Genomic DNA, 18,880 nt, shown 5'->3' on the forward strand with positions numbered 1-18,880 from the left:
GCCACATTTAGAATTTATGTTGAACATTAGTGTCCTTTAAGCTAGACAGCTTGCCTAACACAATACTGAACATAATAAACAGTGAATTTCAATATTAAATTATCTGTTGAACTGAATTAACCACTTTAGACTTTATAAGTGTATATGAGTCTTTATCCTTTATACCTTTAAAAGTAAGCTATTTTCAGGTATAATATAAAATATTCACTTACTGAGTCAATATGGATTATGGTTTTCAGAAATCATCAACTGTCAATTATTAATTTACATGGAGGCTATGTAAATGTTTGCTATGATTATGATCCTTCATTATAATTCAGACTTTACTCAGAAGACTGGGGAAATATTTACATAAAAAATATTTTTATTGAGTACCTAAGTGCCAACAAAGATAGCTACAGCAAAGATAAATGGAATGAATTCACAGCTTTCACAGAACTTAGGGAGATAAAGTTAAATAAGGGAGAAAATAAGTTAATACAATAACTTGAGGTCAACAAGGTAGTGATAGAGGCCACTTTAGACAAGGTTATTGGAGAAGGCCTATCTGAGGAGGTGATGGGATCTTAACATCGATAGAGAAAAACATTCTAGGTACAGGACAGCAATAACTGAAAGGCACCAAAATAGTATGGAGCTTGGATTATTCTTGCAATGAAAAGGCAGCCAGCATAGCTTGTAGGAAGAGAGTGAGGAGAAAAATAAATAAATAAATAAAAAATAAAATGGTGATGAGATGAGATTGGAGAGAAGGCCAGGAACCAAGGTCTACTAGTCCATCCTGAATAAACTGGATTTCATTCTGAATGTTATAGAGAGCCACTAAGGTTTTAAGAAGAAAAATGTCATGGTCTGATTTACGGTTAATAAAAGGTTTCTCTGGCCTCTATATAGAGAATGGATTTAAGGATGACAGGAATGGAAACAGATATTTAGATATACTGCAAGTTCAAGTTAGAGATTATGTTGGCTTAAACCAGGGTGATGGTACAATAGATAATATAGTTGAATTTGATGTTATTTTGGAGGAGGAGCTAATGGAATTTGGTAATAGACTAGACTGAAGAGGGATGGTGACAATGGTGGTGGTGGTGAAGGAAAAAGACTAAAAAACCAAGAATATTTCCCAGGTTTGGGATTCAGCTACTCTATCTTCGGTAATTTTCATCCAAAATAGCTCCTAAACTATGTCTCTTCTCTGCATGAGACTTAATAGATTATTTCAGTCTTTACAAAACTTTACCCTTAAATCTGGTATAGTTACTTCAGCTTTAATTATATACAAATTAGAGTGCTTATTTGATAGATATGTGCCTTCCCCACTTAACTATAAGCCCCAAGAGATCAGGAATTATGTTAGTCTTTGATAAGTAAAGTAATTGCTCAAAAATTTTAATATATCAGTAAATAAAGGAATATATAGAAAGACATAAAGTGGATAATCAGTAGATCTATAACAACATAATGAAGAGAAACTAGCATAAGAAATAGAAACTTAAAACTGAGTGATAATTAGCATTTGTAATCAAAATTCACATATTTTATTGGATTTGTATAAATAGACATTAGTTCTCATCTTACCTGAAAATGGTTCTTATGCTCAGAGAAGGAATAAATATTATGAATTCTAATAAGAAATGCCAGGTGTCTGTATTAGTCCATTTTCACAGTGCTATAAGGATATATACTTAAGACAGGGCAATTTATTAAAAACAAACAAACAAAAAAAGATGTTTAATTAACTCACATTTCCGCATGGCTCGGGAAGCCTCAGCAAACTTACAATCATGGTGGAGGGGGAGGCAGGCATGTCTTATGTGGCGACAAGCAAGAGAGACCTAGCACAAGCCCGGAAAGCTGCCTTAAACCATCCTATCTCATGAGAACTCACTGATTATCATAGAATAGCATGAGAGAAACTGCCCCCATGATCCAATCATCTCCCTCCCTGGACATGTGGAGATTACAACTCCCTCCCTTCATTCATGGGGATCACAATTCAAGATGTGATTTGGGGACACAGAGCCAAACCATATCATTCCGACCCTGGCCTCACCCAAATCTCATCTCTTTTCACATTTCCAAACCAACCATACCTTCCCAACAGTCCCCCAAAGTCTTAACTCATTTCAGCATTAATTCAAAAGTATACAGTCTAAAGTGTCATCTGAGACAGGCAAGTCCCTTCTGCCTATAAGCAGGTAAAATAAAACACAAAGCCAGATGCGGTGGCTCATGCCTGTAATCCCAGCACTTTGGGAGGCCGAGGGGGGTGGATCACAAGGTCAGGAGTTCAAGAGCAGCCTGGCCAATATGGTGAATCACCATCTCTACTAAAAATACAAAATTAGCCAGGTGTGGTGGTGCGCGCCTGTAGTCCCAGCTACTTGGGAGGCTGAGGCAGAAGAATCACTTGGGAGGCGGAAGTTGCAGTGAGCCAAGATCATGCCATTGTACTCCAGCCTGGGTGAAAGAGCAACACTCCATCTCAAAAAGGACCCAAGTTAGTTGCTTTTAAGCTACAATGGGGGTAGAGGTGTTGGGTAACTACACCAATTCTAAATGGGAGAACCTGGCTAAAACAAAGGGGCTACAGGCCCCATGCATGTTCTAAATCCATCGGGGCATTCATTCAATTTGAAAGCTCCAAAATGATCTCCTTGGACTCCAAGTCTCACATCCAGGGCACACTGACACAAGGGGTGGGCTCCCACAGCTTTGGACAGCTTTGGTAAATGGGCTGGCATTGAGTACCTGTGGCTTTTCTAGGCTTATGGTGCTAGTTGTCAGTGTTCTACCATTCTGGGGTCTGGAGGATGGTGGCCCTCTTCTCACATAGCTACACTAGGCAGTGCCTCAGTGGGGACTCTGTGTGGGGGCTCCAAAGCTACATTTCCCTTCTGTACTGCCCTTGTAGAAGTTCTCTGTGAGGGCTCTGCCCCTAAAGCAGACTTCTGCCTGGACATCCAGGTGTTTCCATACATCCTCTGAAATCTAGGCAGAGGTTCCTAAAACTCAATTCTTGACTTCTGTGCACCCACAGGCCCAACACTACATGGAAGCCACTGAGGCCTGGGGCTTGCACCCTCTGAAGCAATGGACCAAACTGTACTGTGGCCCCTTTTAGCCATAGCTGGAGCTAAAGCAGCTAGAACACAGGGCACCATGTCCCAAGGCTGCAAGGAGCAGAGGGGCTCAGGGCCCAGCCCACAAAAACATTTTTGTTTCCTAGGCCACTGGGCCTGTAATGGGAGGGTGGCCACCAAGATCTCTGACATGCCCTGGTGACATTTTCCCCATTGTCTTGGCTGTTCACATTCAGTTCCTCATTACTTTTGAAAATTTCTGCAATAGGCTTCAATTTCTCCCCATAAAATTGGTTTTTCTTTTCTATCACAATTGCAAATTTTCCAAACTTTTATGCTCTGCTTCCCTTTTAAACATAAGTTCCAATTTCAGATCATCTCTCTCAAGTTCAAAGTTCCACAGATTTCTAGGGCGGGGCAAAATGCCACTAGTCTCTTTGCTAAAGCAAGGCAAGAGTGACCTTTGCTCCAGTTATCAAGAAGTTCCTCATCTCCATCTGAGATTACCTCAGCCTGGACTTCACTGTCCATGTCATTGTCAGCATTTTCGTAAAAACCATTAAACAAATCTCCAAGAAGTTCCAAACTTTCCCACATTTTGTTGTCTTCTTTTGAGGCCTACAAATATTCCAATCCCTGTCTGTTGCCCAGTTCCAAAGTCACAACCACCTTTTTGGGTATCTTTATAGTAGTACTTCACTCTCAACTTTACCAGTTTACTGTATTAGTCCATTCTCACACTGCTATAAATAACTACCAGAGACTGGGTAATTTAAAAAGAAAAGAGGTTTAATTGACTCACATGTCCATGTGGCTGGGGAGGTCTCAAGAAAATTAAAATCATGGCAGAAGGGGAAGCAGGGATGTCTTACATGGCAGCAGGCAAGAGAGAGCCAGCAACAGCAGGGAAAACTGCCTTATCAAACCATCAGATCTTGTGAGAACTCACTCACTATCATGAGAAGAGCATGGGGAAACCACCCCCATTATCCAATCACCTCCATCCCTTGACATATGAAGATTACAGGTCCCTCCCTTGACACATGGGGATTACAATTTGAGGTAAGATTTAGGTAGGGGCACAGAGCCAAACCATATCAGTGTCTGATCCAGAAAACATGTATTCCACATATATTTACTGAACATTTGATACTTAAAAGAAAATATGTAGTGTGTTCAAAATTAAACCATTAGATATTCCTCTCAAGGAGCTTTCAATTAGCTGATAAGTATTATGATTTGTATATTTGAATCAGTACTATTTAGTACAACTTAGCTAAAATATATCATTCCACAGATCAAGATGCCTTGAAAATAGTTTTTTAAAAACTACTTATAACTATTTTAATATTACTTTTCTTCATTTAAACTTTGTGGCCTTTCATGTTTTACAAATAAGCACTGGCATATTAACTTTTTTGTCTATCCACATATCACCCTACCCCAACATTTTATTTAAAAAACAATACCAGAACTTTTATTTCTGACCAAGATGAAATAAAGATACTGGATTTTCCCTTTTTTCTAAAACACCTAAAAAAGTCAGGAGATATATATATCAACAGTTTGGAATTCAAACGATTAAACTCAAGAGTAAAGATAGTGATTCCAGAGAGACAGAAAACAAATAGGTGAGCCTGATTTTCAAAGGCTTGAGTGAGTTTCCTGGAGGCTGACACAAAAGGAAGAACCCACATGGAACCTAGCAGACTCTAAGGACACTGAGTCCATGGAAACCACATTTAAGCACAACCCTGAATCCTTTGATAAATTCCTAGTAACTTCTTGTACCAAAACATCTTAGCTCCTTGCACAGCCTCCCTATGCATTGCAGCAAGCTAAATGAATCTAACTTTGACAACCACAATACAGCATATTGTCACCATATTATATAAAGTTGTTTGTTGTTGTTTCCATTAATTTAATCAAGAGTAGAGAAAGCATATGGCTTTCCTGATTATCACTGCCTGGTAGGCATTGATAAATGAAAGTCCTGGAAGAATATTAATTGAGTTTTCACTGCTTTATACAATCTTGGTGGGAGATCAGATGAGAACTAGTGTATTTGAAAAAATTTTCTACCAGGATCCATGGTTCCACACAAAAAATGGGAATTACTACTCTTCTTTCTGACAACCCATTGACTATCAGTGCCCACAAAAGTCATAACCTTTATTTTCAATGTATTCCACCTTCACTGTTGCTACTGTTGCTAAATTAATCTATTTTAAATTAAATGTAAATTGAATCATATTAAACCACATTCAAATTTTCATATGAAGTTAATATATATACAAAAAATAATGATCTCTGATGTTATGTTTGATGGATTTGGACAATTTTATATAATTTTGAAATTGCCACCCAAGCAACATATAGACTATTTCCATTATCCCAGAAAGATCTCACATTCCCCTTTCTAGTAAATTCCTTCTATCACAGGCAACTATGTAGATTGCTATAACCAAAATTTTGATTATATAATCTTTGAATTATATGACTTTTCCAGCTTGTTTTGCTTTTTAGGCTGAAACTGCAACTTTCTACACACAAACTAGATCTTCGTTCATGATTTTTGGACAGAGGGTGAGCATCCCTTATCTGAAATACTTTGGACTAGAAGTGTTTCCAAATTCCAACTTTTTTTGGATTCTGGAATATATTGCATACACATATAATGAGATATCTTGGGGATATGTATTAGTCCATTTTTACACTGCTGATAAAAGACATACCAGAGACAGGGCAATTTACAAAATAAAGAGGTTTAATGGACTTACAGTTTGATGTGGCTGGGGGGGCCTCACAATCATGGTGGAAGGCAAGGAGGAGCAAGCCATGTCTTGTATATGGATGGGCGCAGGCCAAGAGAGAGCCTGTGCAGGGAAACTCCTGTTTTTAAAACCATCAGATCAGCTGAGACTTATTCACTATCATGAGAACAGCATTGGAAAGACTTGCCCCCATTATTCAATTACCTCCCACCAGGTTCCTCCCACAATATGTGGGAATTGAGGGAGTTAAAACTCAAGATGAGATGTGGGTGGGGACACAGCCAAACCATATCATTCCACCCCTGGCCCCTCCTAAATCTCATCTCCTCACATTTCAAAACTAATCATGTCTTCCCAAAAATCTCCCAAAGTCTTAACTCACTTCAGCATTAACTCAAAAGTTCACAGCCCAAAGTCTCCTCTGAGATAAGGCAAGTCCCTGTCACCTATGAGCCAGTAAAATCAAAAGCAATTTAGTTACTTCCTAGATACAATGAGGGTACAGGCATTGGGTAAATACAGCCATTCCAAATGGGAGAAATTGGCCAAAACAAAGGGGCTAAAGCCCCCATGCAAGTCTGAAAGCCAGCAGGGCAGTCAAATCTTAAACCTCCCAAATGATCTCCTTTGACTCCAGGTCTCATATTCAGGTAATGCTGATGCAAAGGGTGGGTTCCTACGGTCTCAGGCAGCTCCAACCCTGTGGCTCTGCAGGGTACAGATTCCCTTCGGGCTGCTGTCATGGGCTGGCTTTGAGTGTGCACGGCTTTTCCAGGTGCACAGTACAAGTTATCAGTGGATCTACCATTCTGAAGTCTGGAGGACAATGGTCCTCTTCTCACAGCTCCACTAGGCCATGCGTCAGTAGGGACTCTGTGTGCAGGCTCCAACCTTTTATTTCCCTCCTGCACTGCCCTAGCAGAGATTCTGCATGAGAGGCTCAATGCTGCAGCAAACTTCTGCCTGGACATCCAGGCATTTCTATCCATCCTCTGAAAGCTAGGCAGAAGTTCCCAAACCCCAATTCTTGACGTGTGTGCACTCACAGGCTCAATATCATGTAGAAGTTGCCAAGGCTTGGGGCTTGCACCCTCTGAAGCCACAGCCCAAGCTTTACCTTGGCCCCTGTTAACCATGGCTAAAGTGGTTGGAACACAGGGCACCAACTCCCTTGACTGCACACAGTACGGGAACCATGGGCCCAGCCCATGAAACCACTTTTCCTCCTGTGCCTCCAGGTCTGTGATGGAAGGGGCTGCCTTGAAGACCTCCTGCATGCCCTGGTGACATTTTCCCCATTGTATTGGGGATTAACATTTGGCTCCTTGTTACTCATGCAAATATCTGCAGCCAGTTTGAATTTCTCCTCAGAAAATGGGATTTTCTTTTCTATCGCATTGTCAGGCTACTAATTTTCCAAACTTGTATATTCTGTTTCCCTTTTAAAACTGAATGCCTTTAACAGCACCCAAGTCACCTCTTGAATGCTTTACTGTTAAGAAATCTCTTCTGCCAGATACCCTAAAAATCATCTTTCTCAAGTTCAAAGTTCCACAAATCTCTAGGGCAGGGGCAAAATGCCAGGAGTCTCTCTGCAAAAACATAACAAGTGTCACCTTTTCTCCAGTTCCCAACAAGTACTTCATCTCCATCTGAGACCAATTCAGTCTGGATTTCATTGTCCATATCATTATCAATATTTTGGTGAAAGCCACTCAACAAGTCTCTAGGGACTCCCACATTTTCCTGTCTTCTTCTGAGCCCTCCAAACTGTTCCAACTTCTGCCTGTTACCCAGTTCCAAAGTCGCTTCCACATTTTTGGGTATCTTTTCAGCAGCACCCCACACTACTGGTACCAATTTACTGCATTAGTCCATTTTCATGCTGTTGATAAAGACATACCTGAGACTGGGCAATTTACCAAATAAAGAGGTTTAATGGACTTAAGAGTTCCACGTGGTTGGGGAGGTCTCACAATCATTGTGGAAGGCATGGAGGAGCAAGTCACGTCTTACTAAGATGGCAGCAGGCAAAGAGCGAGCTTGTGCAGGGAAATTCCCATTTAAAAAACCATCAGATCTTGTGAGACTTAGAGACTTATTAACTATCACTAGAACAGCATGGGAGAGATCAGCTACCATGATTCAATTATGTCTCACCAGGTTCCTCCCATGACATGTGGGAATTGTGGGGTTACAATTCAAGATGAGATTTGAGGGGGTACACAGCCAAACCATATAAGACCCAAGTCTAAACACAAAATTCATTTATGTTTCAAATATACCTTATATACATAGCATAAAGATGATTTTTATACAATATTTTTAAATAATTTTGTGCTTGAAATAAAGTTTTGACTGCAATCCATTGCATGAGGTCAGGTGTGGAATTTTTCACCTGTGGCATCATGGCAGCACTCATAAAATTTCAGATTTTAGAGAATTTCAGATTTCAGATTTTCAGATGAGGGATGCTCAACATGTGTATCCTTAAATTGTTTATAATACTTGTGAGCAAATACAGACTTTGTTATTCTGATAAATGCTTTTATGAAATATTTGACCACATATGAGGCAATATGCTATATAAATGCAAAATAATAATAGTCTAAAATCATGATATCATCAATCAGCACTCTGATTATCCATTTTCTAGCTAATAATAGTAAAGGGATCTCATAATATCCCCAGAAGACTGCTCTAGCAAATGCAATTAAATACAGAAAAGTAGTAAAAGGATTCGTAAGTGGGTTGATTTGCTTCTCAAAGCAGTAAAATATACTAGATTTTTATCAGAACACATCTTTATAATGCCACCATATTTTAACTTGAATTTGCTTTAAATTTTTAAGTTCTGCCTTTTTTAAATTTCAAAATGCTTCTACTTTGCCATTATGCTACTGCTGACAGCATCCTGAGAGGTGGAAGTGTAAATTATTCCACATTTTTCTGAAATAAAGCTAAAAGGAAAGTACAGTAGTACATGTTTATAAATAGTGTATTTTTATTAATTTAAAAGGGAGTCGATAAGGCATATGATTTGCTTTGCAAAAAAGTGTTTACTTTGTGGCACTATTTGTTAATTTATGCATTCTAATTTTAAATTGTGTTAACAGTAGCTGTTACTTATATTTATTTCACCCCCCAATTAGTCTTTGTTTCATCTTTTTGGATCTCAGAAGAAACTGATTTAAAGATTATGATAATAACAATTACTATGCTAACGACCAGATTTATCATCATGGTACATTATAAACATTAAAGTATGGTAACAATTTGGATAGTCAGTAAGTTGTCAGTTTTTTACTGATTTCTTCAATACCAGGCATGCATACATGACCATCTTGTGATTCTGTTAAACATTAAAAATAGAAATATTTTCTTCATAAAAAAGCTGAAGCATTAGTGGAGTTTTAATTGAATACATAAAAACTGGATTCAGTATTCCATATTTTCATAGGAAGGGGGCAACTAAAACTATCTGTCCCAGCTTGGCCAAAATGGTGAAACCCTGTCTCTACAAAAAATACAAAAATTAGTCGGGCGTTGTGGCATGCACCTGTAATCACAGCTACTCGGGAGGCTAAGGCAGGAGAATTGTTTGAACCCAGGAGGTGGAGGTTTCAGTGAGCCAAGATCATGCCACTGCACTCCAGTCTGGGCGACAGAGCAAGACACTGTCAAAAAACAAACAAACAAACAAAAACACTATCTGTCCTGTCCTCACTTAAAAAGCATTATTTACAAGGCTCCTACTGCTACGTAAAGCATACTGTTTTCCAGTGAGGTTAACAAATATGAAGGGAAAAAAAAGATTAGAACTAAATAAAGACTTATCTAAATCAAGACTGAAGAAAGCAATTACATACACCTTAAACTTGACAGGTGTACAAAATTTCAGCTTGGCAGATGTGTTAATCAGGTAGAGCTGCTGTAATAAAATACGTACACTGGGTGGATTAAATAACAAAAGTCCAATATCAGGGTGCCAGCATGGCCAGGTTTCGATGAGGGCTTTCTTCCTGGCTCAAAGACAGCCATCTTCTTGCAGTGTTGTCACGAGGAAGAGAAGGAGGTGAGTCTGTATTCTTGTTAAAAGGCCACCGTCCTATTACATTAAGACGGTGGCCCTCTAAGAAGAGCCACACCTTTATGATCTCATGTAACCTTAATTAACTCCTAAAGACCAGATACAGTCACATTGGCAATCAGTGCATCAGCATATAAATTTGGAGGAGACACAATTCAGTTCAAGGTATCAATATCAGGTATCCTGATATCATTTTAGTTCTAGGCCCAGCTTTTTCTCAACACTCAGGGGATTCAAATACAATTTTTAATATGGTAGGGTGAGAATTAAATGCTCTCTTCCTTAAACTTTAGCAACTTTTCACTAATGAAGAGTTCAATACATGCTATCACAAAGTATGGCAGGTTGGTATATTGAATATTCTAAGCTGAAGGCATGTGAGAAATGACTTGTGTAAGAAGGACTTAATGGCATTCCTCTGAAGCAGATTTTAAAACTCTCATGTAAGAGGTACTCTACCTACACCTGAAGGAAAGGCACATCCCTTGAATCCTTGATATTCTTCTCTTCGAGCCCCTACCTCCTCCATTCCTCTATCTACCCCTGTTAGACATTTTCCCTTCCCACTCCAGCCCCCCAGTAACTTGAACTTTAGGAATCTCTGTTCTCAAGGGCTTCAGGGGGTCTGCTGAAAAATAAAACAGGCTAATTGGAAACAGATTGGGTATTGTATTTTCTCAGACAGAGTTTGGAGAAAACTGAACAGCTGTTAGATGTCTCCTCAGTCACTTGCCTAAAGTTTTGTCCACAGTTGCCATTATATTACTTATGACTGGAAGATCTAAATTGTTGTGGAAAAAGAAAAATAAAGTTAAAAAAAGATTACTTATCAGAGGGGCAATTAAAATCTTAAAAAAAAAAGCCCTCCCCAAATATTGGTGAAAAGCATTGGTCCTCATATTGAGTAGCTAACCTCAATTTGTCCCATAAGCCAGAATCACAAATCGAATAAAAGTATAAGGTGGAGAAAAGACAAGAACTATTCTATATAAACCAATGAGTTCATATTACTATGTTTTATTGACTCATTGCAGAAATTTTCAAATGAAACCTGTAAGATCTTTATTTGAATCTGTTTATGTATATGTGTGTGTGTGTGTGTATATACATATACACACATGACATAGCTTTGTGATATTTTTCTATCTCCAGATGGAATTACCAAATTAATATACAAAATCCCTTAAAAGGGCTCCATTTAATTGATGTAAAGAAAAATAAGTGCTTGTATAAACTAGGTATTCCTAAAACTCTCAAAAATATGAAAACTAACCTAATTATTTTAGGTTCATGTGATCTGGGATCATCTTTGGTTAAAAAAAAAAATTGGTTTAAAGGTTGTTGGTAAAATAAAAAATGGGAATGTTGTCCAAGTTGTCAGCATTAAATATAATATGACATATAATTGTTTTCCACTTAGGTTAACGCATCAAACAAACTTACGCTATCTCTACTAGATATTTATGAGACTAAAACTATAAATGCAACCTAAGAACCAAATGTACAATAAAAATAAATTGATGTATATACTTTAAAAAGGCAAAAACCAGGTTTTTGTTTATTAGGATTTTTGCTTCTGTGATATTTTAGATACTTGCCTGATTTGTCAACAACAAAATTTAAGAGAGTATCTACCTTTGAGTAGTGTCTCATTAAATTTTCTTGAGCAATCCAAGCATAATTATTAAAAGCAAGTGAATTAAACAGATGAAAGCAGGTTAAAAGTTATAAACTTTTATAAATTATTTCATAAAGGTTATAAACATGTTATAAATAAACTTTTTAACAATAACTATGTTTTATAATATATCTACTTAAAAGTAGCTTCTCAAATCTCTTTGGTAACATATACCTTTGAAATTATATAAGTTGAATTGAATGATGGACATTCATTGACTAGATCATTTCCAATTAAAATAAAATACCAAAACATTAATTGCTGAACATAAATTTAAGCTTATCTATTTTTGACTTATTACAGAGGAACTAAAGATATTTGAGTATGTCCGTAAACATGTCTTATGTCACATTAATGAATTGTACTAAGAGAAAACATATGTTCCCCAAAATTATGAAATGGTACATTCATAAATTTGACAATCTACAGAGTGTTGGTATGTGACAGCTTACAATGACTTACTTCCTAGTTTTCACTAAAATTAAGGCTACTAAATGTTAAGAATTCTAATTATTATATTTAAGTAAAACTACTAAAACTAGGGCTAGGCACGATGATTCACACCTGTAATCCCAGCAACTTGGGAGGCTAAGGCTGGAGGATTCCTTGAGGCCAGGAGTTAAAGACCAGTTTGGGTAACATACAGAGAACTCGTTTTTACAAAAAAAAAAAAAAAAAAAATAGTTGGTTGTGGAGGTGTGCTTAAGCCCAGGAGTGCAAGGTTACAGTGATCTACAATTGTGCCACTGCAATCAAGCCTCAGCAACAGGACCCTGTCACACAAAAATCTAATCAGGAAAAAATGCTATATGCAAAGTATTCAAGGGAAGTAGAATGTGTTTTTTGATGACGAAAAGAATGAAGGATGTGGGTTTGTTAAGGGAAAAAGAATGTCATTTTGTCCTAAAGTAAGAATGACTGGTTGTTCCAAAGAGACAGAGAAAAAAGAACAGGACAAAGACTGAACATATTTTTTAAAACTACAGGTTTTTGGAAAAGCAATCTTGGAAACAGAATCTTATTTTGTGTGGTAGAGTTAGCTAAGATTGGATAGATTTAGTCAAAAGTATTTTGTTGTTGTTGTTTTTTAATAAGCTTCAGTGGCCAGGGATAGTGACTCACTCCTGTAATTCCAGCAATGTGAGCATCCAAGGTGGGAGGATCACTTGAAGCCAGGTGTTCAAGCCAAGGTGGGAAACACAGTGAAACCCCATTTCCACAAATAGGCAAATTAGCTGTGGATGGCAGCATATCCCTGTAGTCCTAGCTACTTAAAAGGATGAGGTGGAAGGATCACTTGAGCCCAGGAGTTTGAGGCTGCAGTGAGCTATGATAGCTCCACTGCACTTCAGGCTGGACAAAAGAGTGAGAGTGAGACCTTGTCTCTTAAAAAGAAAAAACAAACAAACAAAAAGCTTTAATATGAATAGAACACATGCCATACTAGAATTCTGTGTTCTCTGTTAAAATGACAAACTTTTCTTGGATTACCTGTCTGCTCTTGATATCATGAAAGGTTTTTCCCCCAGTTTTAAGTAATCTGCCTAGAAAATCAAGATTTTATGTGTTAGAACAATTTCATGTTACATTTAACAGTTATTTGGATTACTTAAAAAAGTGGAATCCTCTCAATGTTAAAAGTACTGTTTTATTTACAACTATGTAACTTCTATATGTGATTATAAAATATTTTATTACTTTGCTTAAATAGATAACTAAGTATTGTTTTATAATGATGTGTGATCCTAGTGTTTAAAACCTCTTGACATTTTTGACAAACTTTCCCAAATCAAATAAAAAAAAAAATATATATATATATGTATTTTTTTTTTTTTTTTTTTTTTTTTTTTGAGACGGAGTTTCACTCTTACTGCCCAGGCTGGAGTGCAATGGCATAAGCTCAGCTCACTGCAAGATCAGCCTCCCAGGTTCAAGCAATTCTCCTGCCTCAGCCTCCCAAGTAGCTGGGATTACAGGCGGGCACTACCATGCCCAGCTAATTTTTGTATTTTTGATAGAAATGAAGTTTCACCATGTTGGCCAGACTGGTCTCGAACTCCTGATCTCAGGTGATCCACCCGCCTTGGCCTTCCAAAGTGCTGAGATTACAGGCATGAGGCACTGTGCCCGACCCAAATTAAATTCTATGTAAGGTAATTTTGACTTTAAATTAACATTGAGAGTTCCCAGAGGGTTCCTGGAAAATATCAAAGGATTTGTCTCTTGCCTTGTAAAAGAGAGATGTTATATTAATTAGTTTGATTTGTTAAATTACAGAGGAAGTACTGTCAAATAAGAACTGATGCTATATCTTCTTTAGGTTATATGTATATAGATATGTTATAAGTATTTCAGGACTTACATAAAATTGATAGAAATTTGTCAATATGTTTGTTATTCATGATACGTTTGGCATAATGTTATCAGTCACAATTCCAATTATTATGTTAAAATATCATTAGCCACAAATAAATAAATTTCCTTAGCAAATAAACTATCATTAGATCTTTATGATGATTTTAAGCCTTTTGTCATTCTCAATTTATTGTTTTACTTTGATTCTTCTCTGAAAGCATTTACAATCTGATATAGGCCAAAGTGCCTAATGGAAAAGGCTCTGAAAAGTGCTATAGAATAAAGGTTTCTGGTAAGTTTAAGATCATACCATTGAACTGGGTAAAAATTTCCAGAACTCTAATGAAGCAACTGATGAGCTCATAAAATTGCCAAGCCAAGATACAGCAGAATAAGAATTAATTACATAAGACTAAATAAACTGAAAAGGGTGATTATAATTATTTAATAACCTTTTCTTTGAAATTTTGCTGGCTCTTTTGTGCTTTGGCTTCCAGATTTAAGAAAAGCATTTTCTCTTAAGCTATTTATAGTTTACAGCAATGTGGTAGGTTATACTTTTTTTTTTCCCCCAAAGAGACAGCATCTCTCTCCGTCAATAAGGCAGGAGTGCAGCAGTGTGATCATAGCTCACTGCAGTCTTGAAACTCTTAGGCTCAACCTATCCACTTGCCTTGGACTCCCAAAATGCTGAGATTAGAGGCATGAGCCACCATCCCTGACCTAGATTATACTTTTATAAATAAAACTGAAATAATTACTTTTTCTCTCTACTTGATCCCTCCAGAATCTGGAAACCATCAATGAGTATTTTTATGGAAATGATGTGTAAAATTAGATATGATGGTCAGCTTTAAGAAACTAAGGCTGACTTTAACAAATGAATGCTAATAAGGCCCCTTTGGAAAAACTGGTCTGATACTTGGCTTTGACTCTTGGCTTAGAGTCCAGGAATGACTTCTTTACTCAAGAAGTAGGCCCAGGAACCTCAAGATAACCTGTAGAGCTCAAGATGAAAGAAATCAGTTGAATCTATAGGTACTGAACATAAAAGCCGATGGTGAGTTCTCAGTTTAACTTCCTAGCCTTAAGAGGCTTTTAAAAGTCTAATCTGAGATTCCTTATGAAAAATTCCAGCAAAGCAAACTAAAAAACAGCCTACATAGTCAATCACTATTTTTCTGCACTTATGTAATTTAGAAAATTACTAATTTTCTAAACTAATTAGTCTTATTTTGATTATCACAAAAATAGGGATGATTGTAGAGTAAAAAAAATTGTGTTTCAATGGAAAACTACAGCACACCCTGTGTGTATTAAGTTGTATTTGTTTTCATTTTCTTTAGCGATTTGTCATCTGATTGCTTTACCATTTGCTATCATAACTATCATTTAATTAATTGGTTATTCATCTATTAAAAGATATTAGCAAGAGATAAGAGTACCCAATTTACACCTACTGGCTGTTGTTTGCTTTATGGTGCATATATATAAAGTTTCCTATCCTTAAGTAATATCTATCAGTTCTCTTCATACACCAGCAGATGACTAGACAGCCATCATTAACTCTTACTGCAAAGCTCTAGAACTGTGCTGACAATTAAAGCAGTTTCTCTATCTTTAAGGGTCAGAAGGGTCCCTGAAGTCAGGGCTGTAATCAATTAATGGAATAGGGAGGACTCAGTTCCTGTGACTTTACAGAAAGTGGTTTGTAATAAGATGTGCAAAGTTTTGTTCTATTTTGAGAGATACTATATAATACAAAGAAAGCTGAGTCTAAAAGGATGTTTCATTGAACTTAATATTGTGCAAATAGTTTATAGTATTTTCATGTTACATTTTTCCTCCTTTAATTAAGCCTAGACCAACCACTTTATTTTTATTTTTGAGACAAACTGTTACTCTGTCACCCAGCTGGAGTGCAGTGGTGCAATCTCAGCTCACTGCAAACTCCGCCTCCCATGTTCAAGTGATTAGCCTCCCAAGTAGCTGAAATGTTAGATGTGCACCACCACCCCCAGCAAATTTTTGTATTTTCAGCAGAGACGGGGTTTCATCGTGTTGGCCAGGCTGATCTTGAACTCTTGGTCTCATGTGATCTGCCCATCTCAGCCTCCTACAGTGCTGGGATTACAGGAGTGAGCTGCCACACTTGGCCAAAACCAACTACTTTAAATTTGAACATATTCCTTTACTCTTTATTTTAAGGCAATTTTTAGACAATTGCAAATGTACTGTACAAATAAATATGAATTATGCTTTTTATCTACCTTTGTATTTCCCTGATACTATAGTGTTCACAATTATAAAATTTAATGGTTATATAATGATCCATTGAGCAGATAAACAATAATTTAGATTCTATGTCACTTTTAATAACAAAATTTTGGAAATAATGTATAAATTAAAATAACCTTTTAGATTACTTCCTTACGAAAAACAATAAAAAATAAGATAATTGAATCAAATTATATAACATTTTAATAACTCTTTAAAAAAATGCCAAATTTCTTTCCAAAGTTTTATGATTTACATGGTCACTAGTAGTACCTGAATGTATCAGTTATTACCACCATAGTGCAACTATTACCCTTTTTGAAACCCATAGAAAATTCCTGAAAATGTTATTTATCAGGTTATCTATGATGTTTCCTAAAAACATCAATTTCTGGGTCTTGTCCCTATGTCAATGAATCAGAATCTCTTCACCATGACATGGGAATATACATTTTTAACAAATTTGTGCAGCAGGGAGATTGGCCATCATGGTGGATGGGAGGCAGGACTACATGGCAACTCTGACTGGGACGAACAGAGCAGCATGTGGAGGCTCACATGGTGAATAGCTACAGAACGACTGCAGGAATAAATCAGGAAACCCAAGAGGACCCATAGACCCTCTGAAGGAAGAGGATTGCTCCTGCAGGACCCAGGAGACACCTGAAATAATATGAGTGCCCAAACTGAGGAAGTGAGAAAGGGAGATCCTCAGCCCCCGAACACACATCCCTACTTGGGAAACTTAAGGTCCAGTTTACGGGAAAATATTCCGACCTTACCTGGAGCTGAGTCAATTTAGACAGCCAAGTGAAATCTAGGGATAGAGGAATCAGAGGAAAAGGCCCTGTGAGCTCGCTGGGTCCACAAGCAAGCCATTCCTGTCTGGCATAACAGGGATCTATCCGGAGGGCAGCCAGAGGCACGGGGAGAAAATGTCACAGGGAGAAGGATATCTCCAGCTAATCTTTGTAACAATTTGAAATGGTCAAGAAGCCTCCTGCTGTCAACAGAACTCAGGGGAGGGAGGGAGCAAATCCGGTGTGCAGATTCCACAGGAGGGGGAAAACTAAAGCCCTATTTTCTTTCACAGATGGGAGGCAGGTAGCCTGGTGCAAGTTCTCAGCCCTGCTTGTCCACTGCCTGGAAACAGACTTGGTGCTGCTAGTGGGGGCATGGTGGGAGAGACCACCCCTGTGGATTGTGTGCGAGCTGGGTGAGGCCTGTGACTGCCAGCTTTCCCCCACTTCCCTGACAACCTGCAGGATGCAGGAGAGGCAGCCATAATCCTCCTAGGTACAAAACTCCATTGACCTGGGTGCCTCACCCCCATCCCCCAGAGCAGCTGCAGCAAGACCTGCCCAAAGAGAGTCTGAGCTCAGACATCCTGGGCCCTGCCCCTGCCTGATGGTCCTTCTGAGAGGTGAAGTCAGCTGGACTTCCTGGGTCAAATGGGGACTTGGAGAACTTTTCTGTCTAGCTAGAGGATTGTAAGTGCACCAATCAGCACTCTGTGTCTAGCTAAAGGATTATAAATGTACCAGTTGGCACTCTGTAAAAACACACCAATCAGCACTCTGTAAAATGGACCAATCAGTGCTCAGAAAAATGGACCAGTGCTCTGTAAAATGGACCAATCAGCAGGATGTGGGCGGGGCCAAATAAGGAATAAAAGCTGGCCTCCCAAGCCAGCAGCAGCAACCTGCTGGGGTCCCCTTCTACGCTGTGGAAGCTTTGTTATTTCGCTCTTCACAATAAATCTTGCTGCTGCTCACTCTTTGGGTCTGCACTATCTTTATGAGCTGTAACATTCACTGCGAAGGTCTGCGGCTTCACTCCTGAAGTCAGAGAGACCACAAACCCATCAGAAGGAAGAAACCCCAGACACATCTGAACATCTAAAGAAACAAACTCCAGTCACACCATCTTTAAGAACTGTAACACTCACCATGAGAGTCCATGGCTTCATTCTTGAAGTCAGCGAGACCAAGAACCCACCGGAAGGAACCAATTCCAGACATACTTCCCTGCCCACCCTGGTAGCTGAACACAAAGGGTGTATACTCGGGAGTTCTAGGGCCCCGCCCACCTCTGGTTCCTCTCCATACTACCACAGCTGATACTCTCTGAAAAGCACCAGCACCTGGCAGGGAGCCAACCAGCACAAAAATAGAGCATTAAACCACCAAAGCTAAGACCCCCTCACAGAGTTCATTTTACCCTCTTGTCACCTCCACGGGAACAGGTGCTGGTATCCACGGCTGAGAGACCCATAGACAGTTCACATCACAGGACTCTGTGCAGACAACCCCTAGAACCAGCCCGGAGCTGGGTAGGCTCAGTGGGTGGCTAGACCAAGAAGAGAGAAAACAATCACTACAGCTCGGCTCTCAGGAAGCCACATCCATCGGAAAAGGGGAAGAGTACTAGGGAAATCCCTGTGGGCCAAAAGAATCTGAATAACAGCTTTCAGCCCTAGACTTTCCCTCTGACAGAGCCTACCCAAATAAGAAGGAACCAGAAACCAACTCTGGGACTATGACAAAACAAGCTTATTTAACACCCCCAAAAAATCACACTAGCTCATGACCAATTGATCCAAACCAATAAAAAAAATCCC

General features: G+C 38.5%; 1 protein-coding gene across 20 annotated transcripts in view; it reads right to left on the bottom strand.

Moving 5' to 3' along the window:
* Positions 1-18,880, bottom strand: part of GPHN (gephyrin) — a 736,147-nt gene that overhangs the window by 479,872 nt on the left and 237,395 nt on the right. The window contains exon 1 of one of the 20 annotated variants that reach the window (XM_050797034.1): positions 5,867-11,638. The exons of the other annotated variants lie outside the window; for them this stretch is intronic. The gene's annotated coding sequence lies outside the window, so the exon portion shown is untranslated. Of the gene's footprint in view, positions 1-5,866; positions 11,639-18,880 lie in introns of those variants that run through there. 20 annotated transcript variants of the gene reach the window in all.

Source organism: Macaca thibetana, chromosome 7, assembly GCF_024542745.1.
Source record: "Macaca thibetana thibetana isolate TM-01 chromosome 7, ASM2454274v1, whole genome shotgun sequence".
NCBI lineage: Eukaryota > Metazoa > Chordata > Mammalia > Primates > Cercopithecidae > Macaca > Macaca thibetana.